We start from the raw sequence: 18694 nt of genomic DNA, 5'->3' as shown, positions 1-18694 counted from the left end.
TCTGGTTACTGCTACGCGCTTCGAACTTCGGGCTTCGGTTACAGGTGGGCCTCCGGATACCTCGGACCTTGTTCTCTCGGCTTGGGCTCTGGTCGGGACGAACCGCATTCCACACCGCCTCGTCTGGATGCCGGACCGCAGTCTCCGTCTCCTCCGTGGGCCTGAGGGAGACTTGAAGCAGAAATATCTGCACGTGCACGGTAGAGTTCCGTCACGGCTGTAGAAGGGTCAGGGGGCCTGCGTTACATCGCCGGCGCGTGGGGAAGGGGCTAATGTGGTAAATAAATAATTAATTACCGGTACTATTTTTGAATACATTAATAATAACAGATAGCTCAATAAATAAGAGGCAGGATCCGAGGAATCTGAGGTTAACAGGCTTTAATCAGGCATAAGGGAAGGGACAGGATCGGGACAGCCTGAAATAAAATGGCATAGAAGAAGAAGGCAGCTGCAACGTCTCATTAACAGTACAAGCTATATATACTATAACATCACAATTACATTACATACAATAGGCGTAACAAGTGACAAGCGTAAGATAAGAACACATGGGCGTGAAAAGTAGGCGTGCACAGGGCGTGCACGTAGACATGTGATGAGAACGTCACAGAAGTGTCATGAAATGGGTGGATACATGGAGGGGGCTACCTGAGCAGCTGGGACCTTTAACCTAGTGGTGCGCGCAAACGGACTATGACGTGTATCTGGGGAGAACTGGGGGCTCTGACTTCTGCACTAGAAGAGGAGACTAAAGTCCTCGATGTCAGGACGACATGTACCTATAGCATATCTGGTATCTCGTGTTTGGAGTACATGTTGATAGAATCTAAAAGTCATCAGGGGAAAGGCTACTTGACACTAAGATTGGTGCATGCATATATTCTTCATGTATTGTGTGTGCTATGAATCTTCTATGAATATTAATACAGTAATTCTCTTGCATGGAGACAGGAAGACTAGACTATAGCTGAAACTGTTTATGCGGTTCGTTAGCTTAGGAATGTGAAGACGAGGAGCTGAACTGATAACTGGAGGCGAGGCATAACATATTCTTGGCAGACAGGCAGGCAGAGCCAGGCCGGGCACCGCGCTGCGCGGCAGGAAGTAAGTGAAGGGTCAGGGATGCAGGTGGGGGCTGTATCGCTCCTCGGAGTGGGTTCAGGAGACAGGAGCTTGAATCTGGTGTCCGGGCCCTCATGAGGCCTAGAAACGGGGACATTTCGATGAATTAACGTGCACAATGGAAAACGTTGTCAACATAGGCCTGGAAGCCTAATTCACGTTGCTTTCACGGGAACTGGAAACTGGCATACTAGAGTTGGACACAACTATAATTGCGTCTTTATTTGGTCATAGGGGAATATATGCATATTGATCATGCACATATAACATAGGATGGGGAACACGTAGGCACACATGACAAGGCAAAATTCAATTTTCCACATTCCGAGGACCGGTTTCTGGCATTACAGTCGTCTTCAGCCCGGCTTGCTTGAATCCAGTGGCAAAGTGAGCAAGGGACTCACGTCTGAGCATACCCTGCCACACTTATGGCGGCCAAAAGCGGTACAAAAGGGGGTGGTGATGGACCGAGCATCTGAACCAATCAAACACTCACACCCAGTCAAAAGATCTGGGTTGAATACATCACCGTTCTTTAGCCCACTCTGCCACCCCAGTTCAGACATGGCTATATGCAAATCAGTCTGACCCTGTGCCTCATGGGAACAGTCCAGCCCGAACTGCCAAGCCATGTCTTCCCTGGACCGGAAAAAAGCTTCCGAGGACCGGTTTCTGGCATTACAGCCGTCTTCAGCCCGGCTTGCTTGAATCTAGTGGCAAAGTGAGCAAGGGACTCACGCCTGAGCATACCCTGCCACACTTATGGCTGCCAAAAGGGGTACAAAAGGGGGTGGTGATGGACTGAGCATCTGAACCAATCAAACACTCACACCCAGTCAAAAGATCTGGGTTGAATCCATCACCATTCTTTAGCCCACTCTGCCACCCCAGTTCAGTCATGACTATATGCAAATCAGTCTGACCCTGTGCCTCATGGGAACAGTCCAGCCCGAACTGCCAAGCCATGCCTTCCCTGGACCGGAAACAAGCTTCCGAGGACCGGTTTCTGGCATTACAGCCGTCTTCAGCCCGGCTTGCTTGAATCCAGTGGCAAAGTGAGCAAGGGACTCACGTCTGAGCATGCCCTGCCACACTAATGGCCGCCAAAAGCGGTACAAAAGGGGGTGGTGATGGACGGAGCATCTGAACCAATCAAACACTCACACCCAGTCGAAAGATCTGGGTTGAATCCATCACCGTTCTTTAGCCGACTCTGCCACCCCAGTTCAGACATGGCTATATGCAACTCGGTCTGACCCTGTGCCTCATGGGAACAGTCCAGCTCGAACTGCCAAGGCATGCCTTCCCTGGACCAGAAACAAGCTTCCGAGGGCCGGTTTCTGGCATTACAGCCGTCTTCAGCCCGGCTTGCTTGAATCCATTGGCAAAGTGAGCAAGGGACTCACGTCTGAGCATACCCTGCCACATTTATGGCGGCCAAAAGCGGTACAAAAGGGGGTGGTGATGGACGCAGCATCTGAACCAATCAAACACTCACACCCAGTCAAAAGATCTAGGTTGAATCCATCACCGTTCTTTAGCTCACTCTGCCACCCCAGTTCAGACATGGCTATATGCAAATCAGTCTGACCCTGTGCCTCATGGGAACAGTCCAGCCCGAACTGCCAAGCCATGCCTTCCCTGGACCGGAAACAAGCTTCCGAGGACCGGTTTCTGGCATTACAGCCGTCTGACAGCCGGAGGAGTTAGGTGATACAGGCATGTCCTGCAATTGAATAGAAAATAACGGATTTCTCCATGGACCGGCCCCTCCAGCTGGCCACAGACTCGAATTATACCTAATCGGAAAATGCTAACCTCCCAGTCACAATATACAACATAGGAACCCTGGAAGGTCCCAACCTCAAGGCCCACACCGGGCCCCACACAAAGCGCTCCTGCTTTTCCACATGTCCTGATGAAGACCCCAGCCTGAGGTTATGAACAACCCTTCTCTTCAGGGGTCGAAACGTTGACATTCAACATTCTGTACTTCTCTAAGCATAGGACTAAATAATGGATGATTACAGATCTTGTGCTTAAGAGTCTTTTGGAACCTATTGATCTATATATAGACTGTAAAGGCTACATTTTGACTCTCACTGTGATTATACTGTAGTCACACCACCTTTACCCGGTCCCCACTTCTACCCCAACACACCCATCCCCACTAAATACTTTCCTTTCTGTGCACCGTGAGCGCGTGAATATACTTGAATGTATTTACTTTATTCTAATGTGCTTTTTTCAATTGAATTCTTTTGCCAATGAAGTAATTGCAATGTTTTCAATTCTAATGTTTGGTATTTGAATTTGATCAATTTATAATTTATCTGAATCCTTTCAAGAAGTGCTAAAAATAAAAATATGCACTGGATGTATGAACCATTTTTATTTTGAGTGACATTCATGGACTACACACAAGTGAAGTTACCTCCCAAATAATCGTGATTTTTTGAGAAATGTGTTACTCTGAAAATATTAGACTCCGACCACTTCTATATGTACCTGATTGACTGACCCAGGTCAGAGAGTTCTTAGGGTCCAGCCCGTTGTAACTCACTACAGATATGGCTATAGGCAAATCAGTCGGACCCTGTGCCTCATGGGAACAGTCCAGCCCGAAATGCCAAGCCATGCCTTCCCTGGACCGGAAACAAGCTTCCGAGGACCGGTTTCTGGCATTACAGTCGTCTTCAGCCCGGCTTGCTTGAATCCAGTGGCAAAGTGAGCAAGGGACTCACGTCTGAGCATACCCTGCCACACTTATGGCAGCCAAAAGCGGTACAAAAGGGGGTGGTGATGGACGGAGAATCTGAACCAATCAAACACTCACACCCAGTCAAAAATTCTGGGTTGAATCCATCACCGTTCTTTAGCCCACTCTGCCACCCCAGTTCAGACATGGCTATATGCAAATCAGTCTGACCCTGTGCCTCATGGGAACAGTCCAGCCCGAACTGCCAAGCCATGCCTTCCCTGGACCGGAAACAAGCTTCCGAGGACCGGTTTCTGGCATTACAGTCGTCTTCAGCCCGGCTTGCTTGAATCCAGTGGCAAAGTGAGCAAGGGACTCACGTCTGAGCATACCCTGCCACACTTATGGTGGCCAAAAGCGGTACAAAAGGGGGTGGTGATGGACCGAGCATCTGAACCAATCAAACACTCACACCCAGTCAAAAGAACTAGGTTGAATACATCACCGTTCTTTAGCCCACTCTGCCACCCCAGTTCAAACATGGCTATATGCAAATCAGTCTGACCCTGTGCCTCATGGGAACAGTCCAGCCCGAACTGCCAAGCCATGCCTTCCCTGGACTGGAAACAAGCTTCCGAGGACAGGTTTCTGGCATTACAGCCTTCTTCAGCCCGGCTTGCTTGAATCCAGTGGCAAAGTGAGCAAGGGACTCACGTCTGAGCATACCCTGCCACACTCATGGCGGCCAAAAGCGGTACAAAGGGGGGTGGTGATGGACGGGGCATCTGAACCAATCAAACACTCACACCCAGTCCAAAGATCTGGGTTGAATCCATCACCAGTCTTTAGCCCACTCTGCCACCCCAGTTCAGACATGGCTATATGCAAATCAGTCTGACCCTGTGCCTCATGGGAACAGTCCAGCCCGAACTGCCAAGCCATGCCTTCCCTGGACCGGAAACAAGCTTCCGAGGACCGGTTTCTGGCATTACAGCCTTCTTCAGCCCGGCTTGCTTGAATCCAGTGGCAAAGTGAGCAAGGGACTCACGTCTGAGCATACCCTGCCACACTTATGGCGGCAAAAAGCGGTACAAAAGGGGGTGGTGATGGACGGAGCATCTGAACCAATCAAACACTCACACCGAGTCAAAAGATCTGGGTTTAATCCATCACCGTTCTTTAGCCCACTCTGCCACCCCAGTTCAAACATGGCTATATGCAAATCAGTCTGACCCTGTACCTCATGGGAACAGTCCAGCCGAACTGCCAAGCCATGCCTTCCCTGGACTGGAAACAAGCTTCCGAGGACAGGTTTCTGGCATTACAGCCTTCTTCAGCCCGGCTTCCTTGAATCCAGTGGCAAAGTGAGCAAGGGACTCACGTCTGAGCATACCCTGCCACACTTATGGCGGCCAAAAGCGGTACAAAAGGGGGTGGTGATGGACGGAGCATCTGAACCAATCAAACACTCACACCCAGTCAAAAGATCTGGGTTGAATACATCACCGTTCTTTAGCCCACTCTGCCACCCCAGTTCAGACATGGCTATATGCAAATCAGTCTGACCCTGTGCCTCATGGGAACAGTCCAGCCCGAACTGCCAAGCCATGCCTTCCCTGACCGGAAACAAGCTTCCGAGGACCGGTTTCTGGCATTACAGCTGGCTTCAGCCCGGCTTGCTTGAATCCAGTGGCAAAGTGAGCAAGGGACTCATGTCTGAGCATACCCTGCCACACTTATGGCGGCAAAAAGCGGTACAAAAGGGGGTGGTGATGGACGGAGCATCTGAACCAATCAAACACTCACACCGAGTCAAAAGATCTGGGTTGAATCCATCACCGTTCTTTAGCCCACTCTGCCACCCCAGTTCAGATATGGCTATAGGTAAATCAGTCGGACCCTGTGCCTCATGGGAACAGTCCAGCCCGAAATGCCAAGCCATGCCTTCCCTGGACCGGAAACAAGCTTCCGAGGACCGGTTTCTGGCATTACAGTCGTCTTCAGCCCGGCTTGCTTGAATCCAGTGGCAAAGTGAGCAAGGGACTTACGTCTGAGCATACCCTGCCAACTTATGGCAGCCAAAAGCGGTACAAAAGGGGGTGGTGATGGACGGAGAATCTGAACCAATCAAACACTCACACCCAGTCAAAAGATCTGGGTTGAATCCATCACCGTTCTTTAGCCCACTCTGCCACCCCAGTTCAGACATGGCTATATGCAAATCGGTCTGACCCTGTGCCTCATGGGAACAGTCCAGCCCGAACTGCCAAGCCATGCCTTCCCTGGACCGGAAACAAGCTTCCGAGGACCGGTTTCTGGCATTACAGTCGTCTTCAGCCCGGCTTGCTTGAATCCAGTGGCAAAGTGAGCAAGGGACTCACGTCTGAGCATACCCTGCCACACTTATGGCGGCCAAAAGCGGTACAAAAGGGGGTGGTGATGGACCGAGCATCTGAACCAATCAAACACTCACACCCAGTCAAAAGAACTAGGTTGAATACATCACCGTTCTTTAGCCCACTCTGCCACCCCAGTTCAAACATGGCTATATGCAAATCAGTCTGACCCTGTGCCTCATGGGAACAGTCCAGCCCGAACTGCCAAGCCATGCCTTCCCTGGACTGGAAACAAGCTTCCGAGGACAGGTTTCTGGCATTACAGCATTCTTCAGCCCGGCTTGCTTGAATCCAGTGGCAAAGTGAGCAAGGGACTCACATCTGAGCATACCCTGCCACACTTATGGCGGCCAAAAGCAGTACAAAAGGGGGTGGTGATGGACGGGGCATCTGAACCAATCAAACACTCACACCCAGTCAAAAGATCTGGGTTGAATCCATCACCAGTCTTTAGCCCACTCTGCCACCCCAGTTCAGACATGGCTATATGCAAATCAGTCTGACCCTGTGCTTCATGGGAACAGTCCAGCCCGAACTGCCAAGCCATGCCTTCCCTGGACCGGAAACAAGCTTCCGAGGACCGGTTTCTGGCATTACAGCCATCTTCAGCCCGGCTTGCTTGAATCCAGTGGCAAAGTGAGCAAGGACTCACGTCTGAACATACCCTGCCACACTTATGGCGGCAAAAAGCTGTACAAAAGGGGGTGGTGATGGACGGAGCATCTGAACCAATCAAACACTCACACCGAGTCAAAAGATCTGGGTTGAATCCATCACCGTTCTTTAGCCCACTCTGCCACCCCAGTTCAGATATGGCTATAGGCAAATCAGTCGGACCCTGTGCCTCATGGGAACAGTCCAGCCCGAACTGCCAAGCCATGCCTTCCCTGGACCGTAAACAAGCTTCCGAGGACCGGTTTCAGGCATTACAGTCGTCTTCAGCCCGGCTTGCTTGAATCCAGTGGCAAAGTGAGCAAGGGGCGCACGTCTGAGCATACCCTGCCACACTTATGGCGGCCAAAAGCGGTACAAAAGGGGGTGGTGATGGACCGAGCATCTGAACCAATCAAACACTCACACCCAGTCAAAAGATCTGGGTTGAATCCATCACCGTTCTTTAGCCCACTCTGCAACCCCAGTTCAGACATGGCTATATGCAAATCAGTCTGACCCTGTGCCTCATGGGACAAGTCCAGCCCGAACTGCCAAGCCATGCCTTCCCTGGACCGGAAACAAGCTTCCGAGGACCGGTTTCTGGCATTACAGCCGTCTTCAGCCCGGCTTGCTTGAATCCAGTGGCAAAGTGAGCAAGGGACTCACGTCTGAGCATACCCTGCCACACTTATGGCCGCCAAAAGCGGTACAAAAGGGGGTGGTGATGGATGGAGCATCTGAAACAATCAAACACTCACACCCAGTCAAAAGATCTGGGTTGAATCCATCACCGTTATTTAGCCCACTCTGCCACCCCAGTTCAGATATGGCTATATGCAAATCAGTCTGACCCTGTGCCTCATGGGAACAGTCCAGCCCGAACTGCCAAGCCATGCCTTCCCTGGACCGGAAACAAGCTTCCGAGGACCGGTTTTTGGCATTACAGCCGTCTTCAGCCCGGCTTGCTTGAATCCAGTGGCAAAGTGAGCAAGGGACTCACGTCTGAGCATACCCTGCCACACTTATGGCGGCCAAAAGCAGTACAAAAGGGGGTGGTGATGGACGGAGCATCTGAACCAATCAAACACTCACACCCAGTAAAAAGATCTGGGTTGAATCCATCACCGTTCTTTAGCCCACTCTGCCACCCCAGTTCAAACATGGCTATATGCAAATCAGTCTGACCCTGTGCCTCATGGGAACAGTCCAGCCCGAACTGCCAAGCCATGCCTTCCCTGGACTGGAAACAAGCTTCCGAGGAGCCGTTTCTGGCATTACAGCCTTCTTCAGCCCGGCTTGCTTGAATCCAGTGGCAAAGTGAGCAAGGGATTCACGTCTGAGCATACCCTGCCACACTTATGGCAGTGACTACCGTGGAACCTGGAAGGAACCAGGCAATGTCGGGTGCAAACAGGCGATGAGGTGAAGATTGTCTCTGCAGCCACGTGGACACGAAGAGGTCAAGTACGTCCAGGAGTCAATCACGAGCTGTCCCACGAAGGCTCTCGCTGATGGCGGTGTCAGCAACTTGATTGGAGCAAACAGGCCTTGGCTAAAGCAAGCCACGCAGGAATCGATTCAAGCTTCTCACTCGGACCAGCAAGATCAGAGCGGGTGCTCCTTTTCAGGGGAGCAAGGGCCAGTCTGGGGCAACCAGACCAGCAGTTTAGTTTGTCGATTTCGTTGCCAAGATGGCCGCTAGCCACGTGGCAAGTGGCTGGGATGGCGCGTCGAGTAGCAAAGTGCAAAAGGGGCCCACGCAGATCGTGGAGATGTTGGGGGGCTGATCTTCAGTGCAAATGCTGCTCGATGTTGGAGCTTCTTAAACCCCAAAGCACAGCGTCGAGGGTGCCTCGGGTGCTGCGCAGTCAGCTTCTCGGGGGTCTTTCAAGAGGTCCGGTCCCACGTCTCTCGGTGCATCCACGGGTCTCTTCTTTTCAGGGACTGTGGATCAGGCTGTGAGATGTCTGGGAGACTGGGTCTTGTCAGGCTCTGGGCTCGGGCTCCGGCGGGAGGCGGCGGCAAAGCAGACGTCGATTTGCTGGTTTGTGCCTGTATTCACAGGGTGGTCACTCCTTGGCCACAAGGGAGATTCTCTTCAGTCTTCTGTGCATCAGAATGTCAAAGTCCAGTTTTCTTCTTATTTCAAGTCGAGTTCAGGATGATCTGAAGTCTCAGGACACAGCTCCTACTCTTATTCCAATTCTAGGGGCCGTATCACCTACTAGGTCCCTCCTCTGGGTGGGACCAGGAAGGGGGGGCGGTTACACCCCCTTTCCTTTGTGCAGTTTCGCGCCAAGGCTGGGGCTGGAGAGCCCCAGCACCGGTTTGAACTGGCAAATGCACGGGGACACCTTGTGTGCCCCAGGCATGTCTGATTCTATTCAGCCCTGTCCTACCCAATTCACAAAATCCTGTCTGGGGTGGTGCTAGCACCTCCCAAGGCACGAAACCCTTTGTCCAAGCGGCCCTCGCTGGAAGGACTCCCAGCAGTAGGAGGTCAGACTTGTGTCTGTGGTGGCAGCATCCATTTTGTGATGCTGAGGCTCAGTTTAACTTTAACCGGGGTTCAGGTTAGGTACATGTCGTGTCCCTCTAGAAGGGTGGAATGCTACCCCCGTCGCCAGAACTGGCGAGGGGGTAGTATTCCAAATTGTATGACACCTTACTCGACATGTTTTGATAAAGCCAAACCAAAGATAGCATTTAACCGCGAGGATTATAATGCACTTAAGAGTATATGGTATGGCAGTATCATGAAACAGCTAAAGGACATGGTTCCGAAAGCTGCAGACAGGCTCAGCTCATGCTAGAGCACCATATCACATATTTCCAAGCACTCTGCCTCCAGGATTGATGAGGTCTTCCATAGGAGTGGCTGATAGGAACATATGTGTCCATTTTGGGTTAGGTATAGGCATACTACACCTAAGTAAGGGGTGGTTACACCGACTTACCCTAGCTGAGTGATCAGCCAGTTGTGTCAAATATGGAGGCCATGCCAGGGGTGGCACAATACGTGCTGCAGCCCCTGGTAGGCCTTGGAAGATCCTATGCCCTGGGTACCTGGGTACACTGTTACAGGGGCCAATAAGGTGAACCAGTTCCAATTTCGTAATGCACCTAAAGCATTGGCAATAATTTAGAGAGAGAACAGCAGGCTGTGGGTCTGATTAGCCGGCCCACAGCCACATTAAGTCATAAACCAGTTAAGCAAAAAGCAAAAATTTGGGGTGACCATAGGATAGCAGACCCTACTCTCCTACAAAGACGGCTGGAATGCCAGAAACCGGTCCTCGGAAGCTTTTTTCCGGTCCAGGAAAGGCATAGCTTGGCAGTTCGGGCTGGACTGTTCCCATGAGGCACAGGGTCAGACTGATTTGCATATGGCCATGTCTGAACTGGGGTGGCAGAGTGGGCTAAAGAACGGTGATGGATTAAACCCAGATCTGTTGACTGGGTGTGAGTGTTTGATTGGTTCAGATGCTCCGTCCATCACCACCCCCTTTTGTACCGCTTTGTTCGCCATAAGTTGGCAGGGTATGCTCAGACGTGAGTCCCTTGCTCACTTTGGCACTGGATTCAAGCAAGCCGGGCTGAAGACGGCTGGAATGCCAGAAACCGGTCCTCGGAAGCTTGTTTCCGGTCCAGGGAAGGCATGGCTTGACAGTTCGGGCTGGACTGTTCCCATGAGGCACAGGGTCAGACTGATTTGCATATGGCCATGTCTGAACTGGGGTGGCAGAGTGGGCTAAAGAACGGTGATGGATTAAACCCAGATCTGTTGACTGGTTGCGAGTCTTTGATTGGTTCAGAGGCTCCGTCCATCACCACCCCCTTTTGTACCGCTTTGTTCGCCATAAGTTGGCAGGGTATGCTCAGACGTGAGTCCCTTGCTCACTTTGCCACTGGATTCAAGCAAGCCGGGCTGAAGACGGCTGGAATGCCAGAAACCGGTCCTCGGAAGCTTGTTTCCAGTCCAGGGAAGGCATGGCTTGGCAGTTCGGACTGGACTATACCCATGAGGGACAAGGTCGGACTGATTTGCATATGGCCATGTCTGAACTGGGGTGGCAGAGTGGGCTAAAGAACGGTGTTGGATTAAACCCAGATCTGTTGACTGGGTATGAGTGTTTGATTGGTTCAGGTGCTCCATCCATCACCACCCCCTTTTGTACCGCTTTGTTCGCCATAAGTTGGCAGGGTATGCTCAGACGTGAGTCCCGTGCTCACTTTTCCACTGGATTCAAGCAAGCCGGGCTGAAGACGGCTGGAATGCCAGAAACCAGTCCTCGGAAGCTTGTTTCCGGTCCAGGGAAGGCATGGCTTGGCAGTTCGGGCTGGACTGTTCCCATGAGGCACAGGGTCAGACTGATTTGCATATGGCCATGTCTGAACTGGGGTGGCAGAGTGGGCTAAAGAACGGTGATGGATTAAACCCAGATCTGTTGACTGGGTGTGAGTGTTTGATTGGTTCAGATGCTCCGTCCATCACCACCCCCTTTTGTACCGCTTTGTTCGCCATAAGTTGGCAGGGTATGCTCAGACGTGAGTCCCTTGCTCACTTTGCCACTGGATTCAAGCAAGCCGGGCTGAAGACGGCTGGAATGCCAGAAACCGGTCCTCAGAAGCTTGTTTCCGGTCCAGGGAAGGCATGGCTTGGCAGTTCGGGCTGGACTGTTCCCATGAGGCACAGTGTCAGACTGATTTGCATATGGCCATGTCTGAACTGGGGTGGCAGAGTGGGCTAAAGAACGGTGATGGATTAAACCCAGATCTGTTGACTGGTTGCGAGTCTTTGATTGGTTCAGATGCTCCGTCCATCACCACCCCCTTTTGTACCGCTTTGTTCGCCATAAGTTGGCAGGGTATGCTCAGACGTGAGTCCCTTGCTCACTTTGCCACTGGATTCAAGCAAGCCGGGCTGAAGACGGCTGGAATGCCAGAAACCGGTCCTCGGAAGCTTGTTTCCAGTCCAGGGAAGGCATGGCTTGGCAGTTCGGACTGGACTATACCCATGAGGCACAAGGTCGGACTGATTTGCATATGGCCATGTCTGAACTGGGGTGGCAGAGTGGGCTAAAGAACGGTGATGGATTAAACCCAGATCTGTTGACTGGGTGTGAGTGTTTGATTTGTTCAGATGCTCCGTCCATCATCACCCCCTTTTGTACCGCTTTGTTCGCCATAAGTTGGCAGGGTATGCTCAGACGTGAGTCCCGTGCTCACTTTTCCACTGGATTCAAGCAAGCCGGGCTGAAGACGGCTGGAATGCCAGAAACCAGTCCTCGGAAGCTTGTTTCCGGTCCAGGGAGGGCATGGCTTGGCAGTTCGGGCTGGACTGTTCCCATGAGGCACAGGGTCAGACTGATTTGCATATGGCCATGTCTGAACTGGGGTGGCGGAGTGGGCTAAAGAACGGTGATGGTTTAAACCCAGATCTGTTGACTGGGTGTGAGTGTTTGATTGGTTCAGATGCTCCGTCCATCACCACCCACTTTTGTACCGCTTTGTTCGCCATAAGTTGGCAGGGTATGCTCAGACGTGAGTACCTTGCTCACTTTGCCACTGGATTCAAGCAAGCCGGGCTGAAGACGGCTGGAATGCCAGAAACCGGTCCTCGGAAGCTTGTTTCCGGTCCAGGGAAGGCATGGCTTGGCAGTTCGGGCTGGACTGTTCCCATGGGGCACAGGGTCAGACTGATTTGCATATGGCCATGTCTGAACTGGGGTAGCAGAGTGGGCTAAAGAACGGTGATGGATTAAACCCAGATCTGTTGACTGGGTGTGAGTGTTTGAATGGTTCAGATGCTCCGTCCATCACCACTCCCTTTTGTACCGCTTTGTTCGCCATAAGTTGGCAGGGTATGCTCAGACGTGAGTCCCTTGCTCACTTTGCCACTGGATTCAAGCAAGCCGGGCTGAAGACGGCTGGAATGCCAGAAACCGGTCCTCGGAAGGTTGTTTCCGGTCCATGGAAGGCATGGCTTGGCAGTTCGGGCTGGACCGTTCCCATGAGGCACAGGGTCAGACTGATTTGCATATGGCCATGTCTGAACTGGGGTGGCAGAGAGGGCTAAAGAACGGTGATGGATTAAACCCAGATCTGTTGACTGGGTGTGAGTGTTTGATTGGTTCAGATGCTCCGTCCATCACCACCCACCATTGTAACGTTTTGTTTGCCATAGGTTGGCAGGGTATGTTCAGACGTGAGTCCCTTGCTCACTTTGCCACTGGATTCAAGCAAGCCGGGCTGAAGACGGCTGGAATGCCAGAAACCGATCCTCGGAAGCTTGTTTCAGGTCCAGGGAAGGCATGGCTTGGCAGTTCGGGCTGGACTGTTCCCATGAGGCACAGGGTCAGACTGATTTGCATATGGCCATGTCTGAACTGGGGTGGCAGAGTGGGCTAAAGAACGGTGATGGATTAAACCCAGATCTGTTGACTGGGTGTGAGTGTTTGATTTGTTCAGATGCTCCGTCCATCATCACCCCCTTTTGTACCGCTTTGTTCGCCATAAGTTGGCAGGGTATGCTCAGACGTAAGTCCCTTGCTCACTTTGCCACTGGATTCAAGCAAGCCGGGCTGAAGATGGCTGGAATGCCAGAAACCGGTCCTCGGAAGCTTGTTTCCGGTCCAGGGAAGGCATGGCTTGGCAGTTCAGGCTGGACTGTTGCCATGAGGCACAGGGTCAGACTGATTTGCATATGGCCCTGTCTGAACTGGGGTGGCAGAGTGGGCTAAAGAATGGTGATGGATTAAACCCAGATCTGTTGACTGGGTGTGAGTGTTTGATTGGTTCAGATGCTCCGTCCATCACCACCCCCTTTTGTACCGTTCTTAATACTGAGCCATAGTTAAAAGGGAAACCGGAGAAGAGGTAGTCCATGCGCTATCACTGGCCTTTAGGGGTCTAGCTATTCCTGGCAACAGGTTTGCGACATATTTATCGACAAACAGATGCCTGCCTGTGTCATCTGTCAATGACTGGCCACTAAAATCGTGGAATGCCTCCTCAAAACGCGTAAAGAAACATGTCTTGCCTAGCCTTTCGCTTAAAGATTCATTGCTCCACATACTGATTCTTTCGCAAATCAAATGACCCATGCATAGGCCAACGCAAAGCAGGATCTTTACGAGTATATTTATTCCATAACGTGCTGTACATTATAGAAGAAATACCATACTTAATATACATGTCCCTATTAGGCGTCCCTTCCAGGGGAGCCGGTTGTGCTTCATCGAGTCTCAAATTGGTACCACTACAAAAGCAACACATCCTACGAAGTGTGCTAGAAACAGGCATGCCAAAAACAGTGCAGAATATTCAGTATTTTAACCAAAGTAGCACTTAAGGTACTTCTTAGTACGTTGTGCCATTCAAATCAATTCAAAACAGAGAAAATTCTCCTCATTACCTGCTTATATAAATTGCAATTCATATATTAATCCCATACAAATCCAAGTTGGCCAACACAATTCCAAAATTCCAAAACCACAGTATGCGTTACTAAACTACCTTACCAATCTCAAGCATCAAAACCAACAGCAAGAGTTGCATAACAACTGTTACCAATCACTTGGTTTCCAGGTTCCAACTGCCAAGTTTTCAAAATCGACCAAATGGTCACTGCACGGCGAATCAACAGAAGAGATCTCAGTCGAGGACCGGCACCACCTGGAGGGTCAGATCAGAAAGAGAGGAAAAACGCCGTGGTTGCCAATACGCGGGTCTCCTCGGGCAGTGATCGTTCAAAGCGAGATTCCAATCCTCCGTTTCGACAACTCCTTCGGGCATCTGAGTCGCTGATGAGCCCCACGTTGGGTGCCAATTTGTGGTGGTGAGCCTCAGCAAGTCCTATCAGTGCAAGGGGTTCGCCCTTCTCTGTACAAGTCCTCAGACCAATAGGAAGAAGTTGGCACAGAAACTGGAATAGAAAATACAAAATGTATTAAACCTCATGAGGTGGAACTACATTCACATAACACCGTTCGGCAATGTATGAAGTAGCACACTGAATGGAAGGAGCTTGGTCCTTTTATACCCACACAGGGGCTCAAAAGAAGGCGGTACAAGTACAAGAGAAGGTTTCAGCTACATATAAGGTCATATAGAAAATGCACAGTCAACAAGTGGGAGGAGCTAACAGTTGCTAATTCTGGTGAACACAATCTGACATTTACAGACTAGGGACAGCTGCAAGGACAGCTGCAAGCTCAACTGAGCATGTGCGAAGCAGAATAGGCTAAATATAACCTGTCTCTAGGCAGATTTCAAGAGCAGACAACAGCAAGGTAGGACAGAGAACATGGCACGCACGTGGTAGCACATGGCAAACAAGATGGCTGCCAGAAATACAAAATGGATTCCACAAAACGGACAGGATAACTTCTAAATACAATCAATCAAGCAATCAATCATTGCATTTCTAAAGCGCGCTACATACCCGTGAGGGTCTCAAGTCGCTGGGGGGGGCCTGCTACTGATCGAAGAGCCTGGTCTTGAGAAATCTTCTGAAGGCCAGTAGGTCCTGGGTCTGTCGTAGGCTGGTAGGGAGAGCGTTCCAGGTCTTGGCGGCGTGATAGGAGAAGGATGGCTTCGGCTAATGCTAACCCAATCGCTGCTGTAGATGTAGATAGATGAAGATAGAGGTAGATAGGGCAAGATAGAGGAAGATAAAGGTAGAGGTAGATAGAGGTAAATAGAGGAAGATGGATGAAGATGAATGAAGATAGAGGTGGATAGAGGTAGATAGATGACGATAAAGGTAGATAGTGGTAGATAGATGAAGATAGAGGAAGATAGGTGTAGTTAGAGGTAGATGTAGATAGATGTAGGTAGAGGTAGATAGAGGTAGAGAGAGGTAGAGGAAGATAGAGTTAGATAGGTGAAGATCGAGGTAGATAGATGAAGATAGAGGTAGCTAGAGAAAGATAGAGTTAGATAGATGAAGATAGAGTTAGATAGATCAAAGTAGATGGAGGTAGACAGATGAAGATACAGGTAGATAGAGGTAGATAGATGACAACAGAGGTAGAGTAAGATAGAGGTAGACAGAGGAAGATAGAGGAAGATCGAGGGAGATAGAGGAAAATAGAGGAAGATAGAGGAATATAGGTGAAGATAGAGTTAGATAGATAGAGGTAGATGGATGAAGATGGATGAAGATGGATGAAGATAGAGGTAGATAGAGGAAGATAGAGGTAGATAGCTAGAGGTACATGGATGAAAGTGAAGGTAGCAATAGGAAGATAGATGAAGATACAGGTAGATACAGTTAGGTAGATGAAGATAGAGCAAGATAGAGGTAGGTAGAGGTAAATAGAGGTATATAGATGAAAATAAAGGCAGATAGATGGAGGTAGATAGATGAAGATACAGGTAGATAGATGAAGATAGATGAAGATAGAGGTAGATAGATAAAGCTAGAGGTAGATTGATGAAGATAGAGGTAGATAGACATAGATACACATAGATAGATGTAGATTGAGGTAGATAGATGAAGATAGAGGTAGATAGACTAAGACAGAGGTAGATCGATGTAGGTAGAGAAAAATAGAGGTAGATATAGGGATATAGAGGTAGATAGTGGTAGACAGAGGAAGATAGAGGTGGATAAGTGAAAATAGAGTTAGATAGATGAAGATAGACGTAGATAGATGGAGGTAGATCAAGATAGAGGTAGATTGATGGAGGTAGATGAAGATGGATATAGATAGATGAAGATACAGGTAGATACAGGTAGATAGAGAAAGATAGAGCAAGATAGAGGTAGATAGATATAGACAGAGGTAGGTAGATAGATGAAGATAGAGGTAGATAGATTAAGATAGAGGTAGATAGAGGTAGAGAGATGTAGATAGAGGTAGGTAGATGTAGGTAGGTGTAGATAGATGTAGATTGAGGTAGATAGTGGTAGATAGTGGTAGATGGAGGTAGATGGAGGTAGATAGATATAGATGGGTAAAGATTGTGGTAGATAGATGTAGATATATGTAGATAAAGGTAGACAGATGTAGATAGAGGTATACAGAGGTAGACAGAGGTAGACAGAGGAAGAGGGATGTTGATAGAGAAAGATGGATGTAGATTGAGGTAGATAAAGGTAGACAGATGTAGATAGAGGTATACGTAGCTGTGGATAGAGATAGATGTAGGTAGATGTAGGTAGAGTTAAATATAGATAAATGTAGATGGTGGTAGATAGATATAGATAGCGATTGCTAGGGATATCTATCTATCATATTTCATAAAGGAGTTATCATAACCTCTGGACACAATACAATATTTTTAAGATGTCAAACAGGATGTAAGGAGTGCAATGACATATAAGCGACATTCAAATCAAGACTACCCAAAAAGTTAACAGACTTATACCTGCTGTTTCTAGAACTGAAGTTCTAAGGAGAATCTCAGATAAGAAATTGTGGTAATGTGTTGATATATCTATGAATTATGTGTTTCTGAGACATTATTCCGCCTATTGGGGGATATTGTCTAAAGCAAGCTGTTAGAAATGAAGGACTCTCTTTAATTGCTGGAAAGGAATTTTTAAATAATTTAGACCTACATTGTGCTACTACAGATAAAAATTAATTGGAGATACTATAATACCAGTAGCCTTAAATGGCATGCGAAAAGTCTTTTTACCACAAAAAAGCCCCCTTTTGCTTCTGCTACAGCAACTTCTAGCCTAACAAGGATTATGTTTACAAAAGAATATTTAGAAATTAAGACTGCTTCATAATTGTTGGACATTTTGTAACAGAGATAAAAATATCAGAAAAAGTTTTTACATGTAGTTGCTTTCATTAAGGTAGTAACCTATCGGCAAGCCAGTACAAAAAAAAAACAACTTGCAGTGAGTGCAGTGAACTGTATGACATAGTTGTAATGCTCTACTGTGCCCATTTGTTTTTTTTTGCAATCCATTGATTGTTTTTACCCACTGTTTCTTCATCATCAGCCTTCATACAAAGCACTGTTGAAAGTGAACAAGTATGAAAGCTGAAAACAGGAAAGAAGCAGTTAAACATTTGTCTACGTTGAATTAAAGTTTTGCTTAAAAAATATTGTATGTTGTTTGGTTGCCTAGTGTTCAAGATGAAATTCTAATAATTTTTTATCTTGTTTCAGAGTGGTTGGAAGTCGGGATATATTACGTGTGTCAAATCACTAATCGAGTAATTGATTCATTGATTTACTACTCATGTACTCATCCCATCTCTCAGACACAACAGTTGCACTAGTCCAATCATCCAGCCACTACTCAAGCACTCATACAATCACCCAGGCGCTAACCATATACTTTGCAAACACCCAGACACTATGTATGCACTGATTCATTCACTGAGGTACTGCACAAGCATTCGTCCAGTCACCCAGGCACTACTCATGCCGTCACACACTCCACTGCAAAAGCACTAAAGGGAAATTCAGATGTCTGAAACCACACAGACCTCACAATCACATACATTTGATATCTTTGTGATTTCCTTTTTCAAATCTCAATAACGAAAGCATAAAAATAATTTTGCTAAATTAAGAAATCACAAAAGTGGTGTACAATTCGCAAACCATGAAAAATATTAAAAAAGGAGAATACGAGCAGAAACTCGATCATCTCACATCATTATCCAATGTTTGATTTTTGTGAGGGTTTGAACTAATTTTTACCAATGACAAGACCTTAGTCATTGTCCATCCTGATTTCTATGCACACTCTTTTCCCGTTTGCTATGGACATAGTTCTCTCTGGCTGCAATGGCTATAGTTCTCCCTGGTTGCTATAGACATTGCTGTTCCTCATTGCTCTGGACAT

The sequence above is a fragment of the Lissotriton helveticus genome, chromosome 7, assembly GCF_964261635.1.
Source record: "Lissotriton helveticus chromosome 7, aLisHel1.1, whole genome shotgun sequence".
NCBI classification, from domain to species: Eukaryota; Metazoa; Chordata; class Amphibia; order Caudata; family Salamandridae; genus Lissotriton; species Lissotriton helveticus.
This window is presented reverse-complemented; position numbering follows the sequence as displayed.